Source organism: Citrus sinensis, chromosome 8 (genome assembly GCF_022201045.2).
Source record: "Citrus sinensis cultivar Valencia sweet orange chromosome 8, DVS_A1.0, whole genome shotgun sequence".
In the NCBI taxonomy this organism is placed as follows: Eukaryota; Viridiplantae; Streptophyta; class Magnoliopsida; order Sapindales; family Rutaceae; genus Citrus; species Citrus sinensis.
The window spans coordinates 7513718-7524811 of NC_068563.1; the positions used below are offsets into that span (position 1 = coordinate 7513718).

Consider the following 11094-nt stretch of genomic DNA (forward strand, 5'->3'; position numbering starts at 1 on the left):
TTGCCCTTGACTTTGCTGATGAAAATAAGGTGGTTGTGTGTTTCTGTTTTACCCATTTACTGCTGGAGCATTTCGATTCTGACTGCTCAATGAGAAATTTGGATGTTGTTTCCAGCCAGGGTTGTAAGTATTAGAATATGGGTTGTTCTGAGGTTGTCGATTGAAATTACCCACATAGTTTACTGAAGCTGGATTTCTAGGACAATTATCAAAGTCATGCTCTTCACCACAGTATACACAAGAAAGTTCAATAACTTGCTTTACTGTTGTTGGAGCAGATGTCAATGCCTTTACCATGTTAGTCAATGAGGTTACTTGTGCTGACAAGGCTGTAATTGTATCTATGTTATGTACCCGTGCTGATCCTCTTGATGCTGGTTGCCTGGCTGAAGGCCACTGGTAATTATTATTGGCAATTCTTTCCAGAATTTCATAAGCTTCAGTGTAAGATTTGGATAACAGAGCTCCATTTGCTGAAGCATCCACCATTAACCTTGTACTTGAATTCAACCCATTGTAAAAAGTTTCCAATTGAATGCAACAAGGAATACCATGATGAGGACACCTTCTGAGCAATTCTTTGAATCTTTCCCAAGCCTCGTACAAACTCTCATCTTCAAGTTGATGGAAGGAAGTAATCTCATTACGCAACTTTGCATTTTTTGTAGGTGGGAAATATTTCATCAGGAATTTCTCAGCCAATTCATTCCATGTAGTGATGGAATCAGATGGTAATGAATTTAACCATGGCTCTTGCTCGATCTTTTAAGGAATAAGGAAAGAGCCCCAGCCTTAATGCATCTTGTGTTGCTCCAGTAATCTTGAAAGTATCACTTCCAAGAACAATTTAAGATGGAGATGAGGATCTTCATTTCGTAGTCCATTGAATTGACCAACTGTTTGCAACATTTGAAACATCACTGGTTTCAACTCAAAATTTACAGCGTCTACTTCAAGTCTGATGATGTCAGGATGTACAACTTGAGGAGTTAGCACAACATAATCTCTTATAGCTCTGTCTCTGTCAGCAGCCATGTAAATAATATTATTATTGCCTGGCTGTCTCCCGTTAGCATGTTCATTCTGCTCTTCCTGAATGCTGACTGGTTGTAAGGGCCCGTGAAGATTCAAATTCCCTGCATCCTGTAAATTATTCATGCTTGAATCAATTTCTGAATTCTTTTGTTCTCTTCGCAATATCCTGACAGTCCTTTCAATCTCAGAATCGAATTGGAATACCACAGATCTGTCTTTGCGCATGCATGTACCGATCTGCCAATAAATAGAATAAATCAAATCAAATTTGGCGCTATTAAGATTTACTTCACACTTCAAAAATAAACAATCAATCCCCAGCAACGGCGCCAAAAACTTGTTAGTTGATTTGTATAGGCAATTACTACCAATGCCAATGTGCAAATATACACAACAAGTAATAAAGTCTCAACAAGGATTGATGTTATTAAAATGTTAAAGCAATCACAATAGTGCAATTCAACTTAGGAGCGAAACAAACAATTGTAAAGTAATTTCCAAAGTAATTGAGAGTTGTGAAAGAATTAAATAAAATAATACTGTAACAAAATAAACTAAGTTAAATGTCACGATCCTATTGGATTAAAATTCTTATGCACTGTTGATCGATGACGTGGCAACATATCAGTGAACCAAAAATCTCGCGTACGGTACATGCATTACACATGATTATTTTCAACCAAACCGCATCACTGTTCAAGCAGGGTCAAACCGTGTTACTGTTCACCCGTGTGGTCAAACCGTATACTGTTGACTGCGACGTGGCGCAATCCTGAGCGTCCGAAATGTTTTCGATCCGATGGCCATGATTTACTCAATGTATCTATAAAAATGGGCTCTCCCCTCCTAATTTGATATCTCTGAATCCATTTTTAGACTCCATTTTCTGTAATTTCTTCTTCATCTTGTATTTTCTATGTGTTTTAATAAATTTTCATTTTGCCCTTAGTTCAATTATGAGAAGCTAACTTTCTTTCAAGCTTAGGTTAAAGGTGAAGTCTCAACACGTGTCATGTACTTTATTTGGTAAATTTTACTTTCTCTTCTCCTCTAATTTTTGTGGATGATTTGACTTTTCGTCGACAAATAATAATAATCTTGTCTAGATACCGTCTTAGTTTCACCGGCTCTCTAGTGCAAGGTTATTATTATTTGGCACAATAAGCCCTTAGCACCATAGTGATTAGAGTGTGGTTCATGAGGTGTGGATTCCCCCCTCATGATTTAATTAGCACTAATAAGGAATATTTAGCCCATGGTGCATGTTGATACGGATCCAGATACCCAAGTACGTCATTTCAATAGATTTCTCTTCAATTTATTCTCGTCATTTTAATTTCAGTTTTAGTATAATCTAAGCCACTTTCACCTAAAATCCAACCACCCTCATATAAAATTAATTCTACATATAATTAAAATTCACCTCCTCATGGGATCGACACTCGTCACCATTGATTTATTCTACAATAGATTCGTGCACTTACGAGTTCAATAAAATTTGCACAACAAATTTTTGGCACCGATGCTGAGGAGGTAAATAATTTTAATTCATAGAATTAATTTTGGTGAATAATTTCTTTTAATTGTTTTCTTGTATTTTTTTTCTCTTAAAAAAAAGTGAATTTACATTTAGAGGTAAGAATTTCTTTTCTTTCTCTATTATTTACAATTCTGCAATTTAATTTTTAAGTTATTTTCTTTGTAACTTTTGTTTATCTTACCAATTTTTTTTAGTTAATTTATTTCACGTATTTTTTTGTGTATTTTTATAGTAAGGTTGTAATAGCGCGATAAGGTTAGTATCGTAATTTCTCCTTCTTCTTTATTTTTATCTGTTTTGTTCCCATTTATCTTTTGTTTATTTTTTTGTATGCATGGTCGTAGGTCATTACTACCTAATCTTGAACCTATAGACCTTGAACTTGAGAAAACACTTCGCACACACAAACAAGTTAAAAATAAAATGGATTTGCAACGACATGAGAGGCCATTTAAGGATTACTTTAGTCCTTTAGCTAATTTGAGCACATCATGCATAAGATACCCAAATGTAGCTGCTAGGAGTTTTGAACTAAAACCTAGTGTGCTAAATTGTCTCCCAACATTCTATGGCCTAGAAAATGAGGACCCATATAATCATTTGAATGATTTTCATACTATTTGCCAAATATTTAAATATGAGAATTTTTCAGATGATTATGTAAAACTTAAACTATTCTCATTTTCTTTAAAGGATAGAGCTCGTTCATGGCTTAATACATTGCCTGCTAATAGCATTACATCATGGGAACAAATGGTAACTAAATTTTTGAATAAATACTTCCCAGTGCATAAAACCAATGCTATTCGCAAGGAAACTTCAGAGTTTACCCAGAGAGAAGATGAGCAGTTTTTTGAAACATGGGAGCGATTCAATGGGCTACTCTTAAAGTGTCCACATCATGGGTATGAGAAATGGCACAAATGCCAATACTTTTTGGAGGGATTATTGTCGAATGTGCAAGAATGGCTAATGGCAACAAGTGAAGGAGAGCTAATGTCAAAAAGTGCATCAGAGATTTGAGAATTCTTCCAGCAACAAGCGGATGATTCTCAACAACAGAGTCGGTCACTCAGGAATACTAAAAGAATTAAAGGAGTAAATAAGGTTCACATTGGCAAGTCAACTTCGGGAATCAAAGAAGTCAAGGAGATGGTTGAAGGTCTCGCTCGACAAATAACATCGTTATCGACTACTAAATCAACAGAGCCATATAACCATGATATCAAGCCAATGTCATAGGTGTAATGAGAAAACCATCAAATCACAACCTATGCTGCAACACATATAACCCTGGATGGAGAGACCACTACAATTTTTCATGGTCTCAAGGATTCCAACAGAATAGACCAGCAGCTCTAGCTCCACCATTGCAACCAATTCCTCAATTCCTCAAGCCTCTCAGCCATGATTTAGACCATACAATCAGAACCAGAATTACTCTCAACCCAGACCATGGGAGGATTCATTCCAAAATCTCAAGAATCTTACTCACTCTACGATTGAGCAACAAAATCGCACCATTGATGGACTACAAAATGAGTTGCGAGCAGGCTTCAACCTACAAGCCCAATCAGTTTCAAGCCTCGAGAAGATGGTGGGACAACTTGCTTCTTCAGTTCAGACCTTGGCAATGACCGTTGAGAAAGGCAAGTTTTCAAGTCAACTAGTGCTTAATCCTAAAGAAGTACATGAAGCAAGTATCAGTTCACCACAACAGCATGAAGAGGTCAAAGCAGTCATGACCTTGCGAAAAGAAAAAGAAGTCGACAACAAAGTGGAGATGCCGGTGACAAAAGAAAATAAAATTGTACCTATGAATGTTGAGGACTCACCATCGGAAGAGAAAGAAGAAACCAACCCATGAGAATATGTTCCCAAAGCTCCATTTCCTCAGAGGTTAGCTAAAGGAAATAAGGGAAAATTCACAGGTGAGATTCTTGAAATCTACAAACAGGTAAGTGTTAACATCCCTTTACTTGATGCTATAAAACAAGTTCCATCTTATGCCAAGTTTCTTAAAGACCTTTGTACTAAAAAAAGAAACATTCATGTTCAAAAGAAGGCATTTTTAATAGAAAATGTTAGTCTTATACTCCAACACAAAATTCCTCTAAAATGCAAAGACCTAGGCTCCCCCACTATCTCATGTAGTTTAGGGAACCACACAATTGAGAATGCTTTGTTAGATTTAGGAGCTAGTGTAAATATGTTGCCTTATTCAGTTTTCATGAAACTTGGACTGGGAGAATTACACCCAACTCCACTGGTGTTGCAGCTTGCAGATCGGTCCACAAAAATATCTCGTGGTATTGTAGAGGACGTGCATATTCAGGTAGACAAGTTTTATTTTCCTGTTGATTTTATTGTAATTGACACTCAACTAATACAGGATTCAAGGAAGCATATCCCCATTATCTTAGGCCGACCTTTCTTGGCAATTGCGGATGCTCACATTCAATGCAGGACTGGAAATATTCAGTTATCCTTTGGTAACATGACTATGGAGCTGAACATTTTCAACATTGCCAAAACAATCTCACAATGCAGATGATGAAATTGTTGATGTGGATTTAATTGAAGCATTAGTTGATGACACTTTTCTTTCAAACCTTAGTGATGACCCTTTACAAACATGTTTAACTCACTTTAGTTTGGATTTTGATATTGACAGATCAGTTAATGAGGTCAACGCCCTGCTTGACTCAGCACCATCCATGGATACCAATAAATAGAAGTCAAGAGTTGAACAACTAGCACCATTAGAGAAGAAACTCATCCCATCATCAGAATCACCACCAAAACTCGAGCTCAAACCATTACCCAACACGTTGGAATATACGTTTTTGGGAGAAGAAAGCACTCTACCGGTAATCATCTCATCATCCATAAACGACGAACAAAAAGGTAAGTTGTTGGATGTTTTAAAAGAGCACAAAGGAGCATTAGGATGGACCATAGCAGACATCAAAGGTATCAACCCAATAGACTGCATGCATTACATTCACCTTGATGAAAATGCTAAATCTACTAGGGAAATGCAACGTCAGTTAAATCCTAACATGAAAGAAGTTATTAGAACTGAAGTCCTTAAGCTATTAGATGTAGGTATCATTTACCCCATTTCTGATAGTTCATGGGTCAGTCCTGTGCAAGTTGTCTCCAAAACGTCAGGAGACACAGTAGTTACGAATTCCGATAATGAATTGATACCCACTAGAGTGACTATAGAATGTCGTGTATGCATTGATTATAGAAAGTTAAATTCTGTCACACTTACAGACCATTTTCCTTTACCATTTATCGATCAAATGCTTGATAGATTAGCAGGCCATGAATTTTATTGCTTTCTAGATGGCTACTAAGGATATAATCAGATTCCCATAGCACCAAAAGATCAAGAGAAAACCACTTTCACTTGCGCTTTTGGCACATTTGCATATATGAGGATGCCATTTTGATTATGTAATGCACCTTCCACATTTCAACGATGCATGTTAAGCATTTTTTCTGATATGGTTGAACGATTCCTTGAAGTTTTTATGGATGACTTTTTTATTTTTGGTGACTCATTTGATCAATGTTTACATCATCTAACACTAGTTCTGCAGAGATGTATCGAGAAAAACTTAGTCTTGAATTGGGAGAAGTGTCATTTTATGGTAAAACAAGGTATTGTTCTCGGTCACATCATTTCGAGCAAAGGTATTGAGGTTGACAAAGATAAGGTGGATCTCATTTCTAATCTTTCTCAACCCAAAACAGTCAGAGAAGTAAGATCTTTCCTTGGGCATACTGGTTTCTATAGACGTTTCATTAAAGATTTTAGCAAAGTTTCTAGACCCTTATGCAATTTACTTGCTAAGGATGTACCTTTTATCTTTAATGATTCATGTCTTGGGGCTATTGAAAAATTAAAGCAATTGTTGACATCATCACCCATCATTCAGCCCCCAAACTAGAGCTTACCATTTGAACTCATGTGCGATGCATCTGATTATGCAGTAGGAGCAGTATTAGGATAAACAGTTGATCGAATTCCCCATGTTATTTACTATGCTAGTATGACATTGAATGATGTACAGTTGAACTATTCAACTACTGAAAAAGAAATGCTAGCAGTAGTATTTGCATTAGAAAAATTTCGATCTTATCTCATTGGTTGTAAAATAATTATATTCACAGATCATGCTGCTCTTAAATATCTTCTCACAAAAAAAGATGCAAAAGCTAGACTAATGAATGTGGGGGCTCATGCCCATTTGAAGGAATTGGATTAGAAGACACTTATTATGTTAGAAGTAGAAGAACGACAGTATCTATTGAGTAGTGCTCACCAATAGACATTAGCATTTGAATGATCACATGGTTCTGTCTTTTATCTCATAATCAAGACATTAGCATTTAAATTATTTACTTTTCCTGAGAGGTTTGGTTTATGTCCCCTTCTTATGTTCTTTAATTGATTGATTTATTTACAGGTAGGGGTCCGGCCTAACCCCCCACCTTCTTGGTGGATTATCGAAAACAAAAAAAAGACAATTAATACTCTATATGTAAAAATGATTTATTGTTAAAAAAAAGCACTGTATTTATGATAGAGAGTAAGCAAAGGCGGAAGCACGTTCTAAAATAATAAATACTAAAAATACAGTGTGTGCACTTGGCCCACTTAACCCCCAATCTTCCTCTTCTTTATCAGCAGACTGTTTAGAAATGCTCTTAGCCCCATCTACAAAATTGCCCGCAAGAGTTTGACCTTGACCTTGACCTTGATCACAAGCTGCTCTCCTCCATTATTCTCTAGTGTCTTTTGGTCAGTAAACTCAATGCCGCTATCCTTACCAATTTGTAATCTTGAAAGTATGTATAAACTTAAGCTTTTCAGAAACACTGTAATATTCAATCCCTCGCAAGGACACATGAACTCTAATACTTTAAAAAAAAAAATTCATTGCATTTGAGTTTGTATTTCACACACATTAAACCTGAATCATCTTTTCCTCCAATTTGCAGGCTGATTAAATATAGTTTTTGCCCCGTTTACAATGTTTTTACCTTTATGAGGGTTATGAATGAGTTTTCCTACATCATAATTACCAGGTGCTTGTAATTGTGCTCCCTCAATTTCCTCCAATGTCTTTTTGCCAAAAGCCTGCTTGGCAATATCTTGTACTCCCTTTTGCGCCTCTGAAATAATATTTCAAAAAATATAATTTCAAAAAACTATAAAATGAGTACTCTTGCATAGAGTCAAAACACAATAAGTACTCTAATTAATGTCAGTTGATTAAATTGATTAATTATTACGTACGGCTTGCAACATTTTTGAGTGGATCGAAGATTCCAACCGCTACTTCAACAGTATTGACATGATGAACATCGAAACAAGCACATTTTTCCCCATGATTTCAATGTCAATCAATGTCAATCCAATCAAATTAAATTTATTATCAGGTTAGAGATTCAATATCTCTTGTTAATTCCCATGCCTTGTTGCTTTTCTATACGTTGCATTGTTCTGCATAGACAAAAGAGGAAGAAGAAAAAGAAGAAAGAGAAGGAAGAAAAAGGGGCGTCGCACCGAAGAAGGAAAAGAAAAAAATAATAAAATAATAAAATAATAGTGCACAATAACCAAAATTTGGCTATAAAAGGGGACGCTCCCCTCATTTGTTATCATCGAATTCTCTCTAGTTCTTCTTCTTTATTTAGAGAGTAGTGATTTGAGAGTTTGGGTGTATTGATTTTTTGGGCAATGAAATAAAATAATACGATACTTGTAACTTTTTTTTTCACTAGTAAATATTTTTCTTCTGTCTTCGTTTGTGGATGTACGCTAAAAGCTTAACCACGTAATTTTTGGTGTCCTTGTGTGATTCTATGTCTCATTATTTCTCAATTTCACTTTAGTCGCGTGTTTCCTTTACCCATCAATTTCCCAACAGTGGTATCAGAGCTATTAGTTGTATTTTTTGAAGTCGAGTATTGTTCACGTACACAATACTATTCATGTATACGGTACTGTTCACCAATACGGCACTGTTCATGAGAAATAGTATGACTGATCCAAGAATTTTACGGTGCAAAGCAGGGAATAATGGTGTGAGTAGAGCTACTATATGGTTTTGTACATATCTAGAAAAATTTTGTCACAAAGGCAATAAGAGCCTAAGGAGTTTGGGTTATAAATGGGGACCGTCGGGACCCCTCTAGTCTTTCATGGGAACTTTTCTGGTGTGCATTCTCACACTTACTCACAACTGTTCAAAGCAGTACATTAACTTGTGTGCTGTATTTATCAACAAAATGGCAGCAAAGTATGAAATTGAGAAGTTCAACGGGAATAATTTCTCATTATGGAAAATGAAGATGCGGGCAATTCTGAGGAAAAATAATTGCTTAACAACAATTGGAGAAAGACCCATGGAGATAACTGATGATGACAAGTGGAATGAAATGAACGGCAATGCCATTGTCGATCTACATTTATCACTTGCAGATGGGGCGTTATCTAGTGTGGCGAAAAAAAAAAGACAGCAAAGGAAATATATGATACACTCACAAAATTATACGAGGCCAAGTCGTTGCACAACAAGATTTTCTTAAAAAAGAGACTCTATACTCTTCAAATGACGGAATTTACATCGATAACCAACCACATCAAGGCCTTGAAGACTCTATTTTCACAACTCACAACATTGGATCATAAAATAGAGGAAAATGAATGTGCAGAACCTTTACTTCAAAGTATACTAGATTCGTATGATCAACTCATCATCAACTTGACAAACAACAATCCAGCGGACAGTCTAATTTTCGACGATGTTGCAGCCTCCGTATTAAATGAGGAGAGTAGGCGAAAAAGTAAGGAAGACAAACAAGTAAGTTTGTAACAAGCAGAAGCGCTATCGGTGACGAGAGGGAGATCAATGGAACGTGGCCCAGTGGGAGTCCCAATTATGGTAGATCAAAATCCAAAAGTAAAAAGAATGTTAAATGCTACAATTGTGGCAAGAAAGGGTATGTCAAGAAAGAGTGTTGGAACAACTAGAAGAGAAGAAAGAGCAAAGAACCTAAGTCATCAAATGCTCAGGGGTGTGTAGCAAGTACCTCGGATGATGGTGAAATTCTCTACAGCGAGGCAAGAACTATTTCAGAAGGCAATGAGCTCTCGGAGAGAATGGTTCCACATATATGAACCCATCTCAGGAGGATCTGTATATATGGAAGATGATCATGCCATAGAGATCGCTGGCATTGGTACTATCAAAATACAAATGTTTAATGGTACAATTCGTATAATTGGGGAAATACGACATGTCAACGGCCTGAAGAAAAATCTATTGTCTTTGAGACAAATAGATAGCCATGAGTGCAAAACTCATTTGAAATGGGATCACAAATATTACTAGAGGGCGCTTGTATTGATGAAGGCAGAAAAGATCGATGCTTAAAGGGGAAACACTACTGGAAGCTGGTGCGTCTGTTACATCAAATGGAGAAGAATCAACGATGATCTAGTACCTCAAACTCAGTCATATGTCAAAACAAGGTTTGAAAATTCTCTCTGAGTGACAATTACTTTCGGGGATCAAATCGATGAACTTTTCGTTTTGCGAGCATTGTGTTACAAGTAAGCAACATAGATTGAAGTTCAGCAGATCCACTGCCATAAGTAAATGCATTTTATACTTGGTTCATTCTGATTTTTTAGGAATAGCTGGATATGTCCATGGGAGGTGCAAAGTACTTAGTGACTTTCATTGATGATTATTCCAGGAGATGTTGGGCGTATCCAGTCAAGAAAAAGTCATGTGTTTCTAGTGTTCAAACAATACAAAGTGCAGGTTGAACTTGAATCTAGGAAAAGAATCAAGTGTTTAAGGACAGATAATGGTGGAGAGTATATAAACGGCGAGTTTCTTAGTTTCTATAAGCAAGAAGGTATTTAGAGGCAGCTCGCAGTGGCATACACTCCTAAAAAAAATGGAGTGGCGGAGCGGATGAACAGGACTCTTACAAAAAGAATAAGAGCTACGTTGAGGACTGCGGGTCTACCTAATTCATTCTAGCAGAACCAGCTAAAACTGTCTGTTATGTAGTAAATCGGTCGCCATCCACAGCAATTAGGTTGAAAACTCTGATGGAGATGTGGACTAGAAAGCCAACATATTATTCTCACCTACAAGCATTCGGATGTCCTATGTACGTGATGTACAATTCCCAAGATAGAGCAAAGTTGGATCCAAAATCTAGAAGATGTATCTTCTTGAGATACGCTGATAGAGTAAAAGGGTATCATTTGTGAGACCCCACTGCCCATAAGATCATCATCAACAAAGATGTTATCTTTGTAGAAGATCAACTGTAAATGAGAGATAAAGATGATAGCACTATAAAAGAAAAGTTAAAGACTGTGCCAGTATATGTGGAAAATAATACAGAGGATTCAGATTCTTCTGAAGGAGCACCAAAGCACGAGGAACAAAAATCAGTTGAGTCTAAGGCTCCAAAAG

At 36.6% G+C, this 11094-nt stretch overlaps 2 non-coding genes across 2 annotated transcripts; one reads left to right on the top strand and one right to left on the bottom strand.

The window, feature by feature from the left end:
* Positions 1-547: 547 nt before the first annotated feature.
* On the top strand, positions 548-654 carry LOC112497401 (small nucleolar RNA R71). The gene has a single exon (XR_003064197.2). It is a non-coding gene; the product is annotated as a small nucleolar RNA R71 (small nucleolar RNA).
* A 2725-nt stretch (positions 655-3379) lies between these two features.
* On the bottom strand, positions 3380-3483 carry LOC127899505 (small nucleolar RNA R71). Its single transcript, XR_008051382.1, has one exon. It is a non-coding gene; the product is annotated as a small nucleolar RNA R71 (small nucleolar RNA).
* Positions 3484-11094: the final 7611 nt, after the last annotated feature.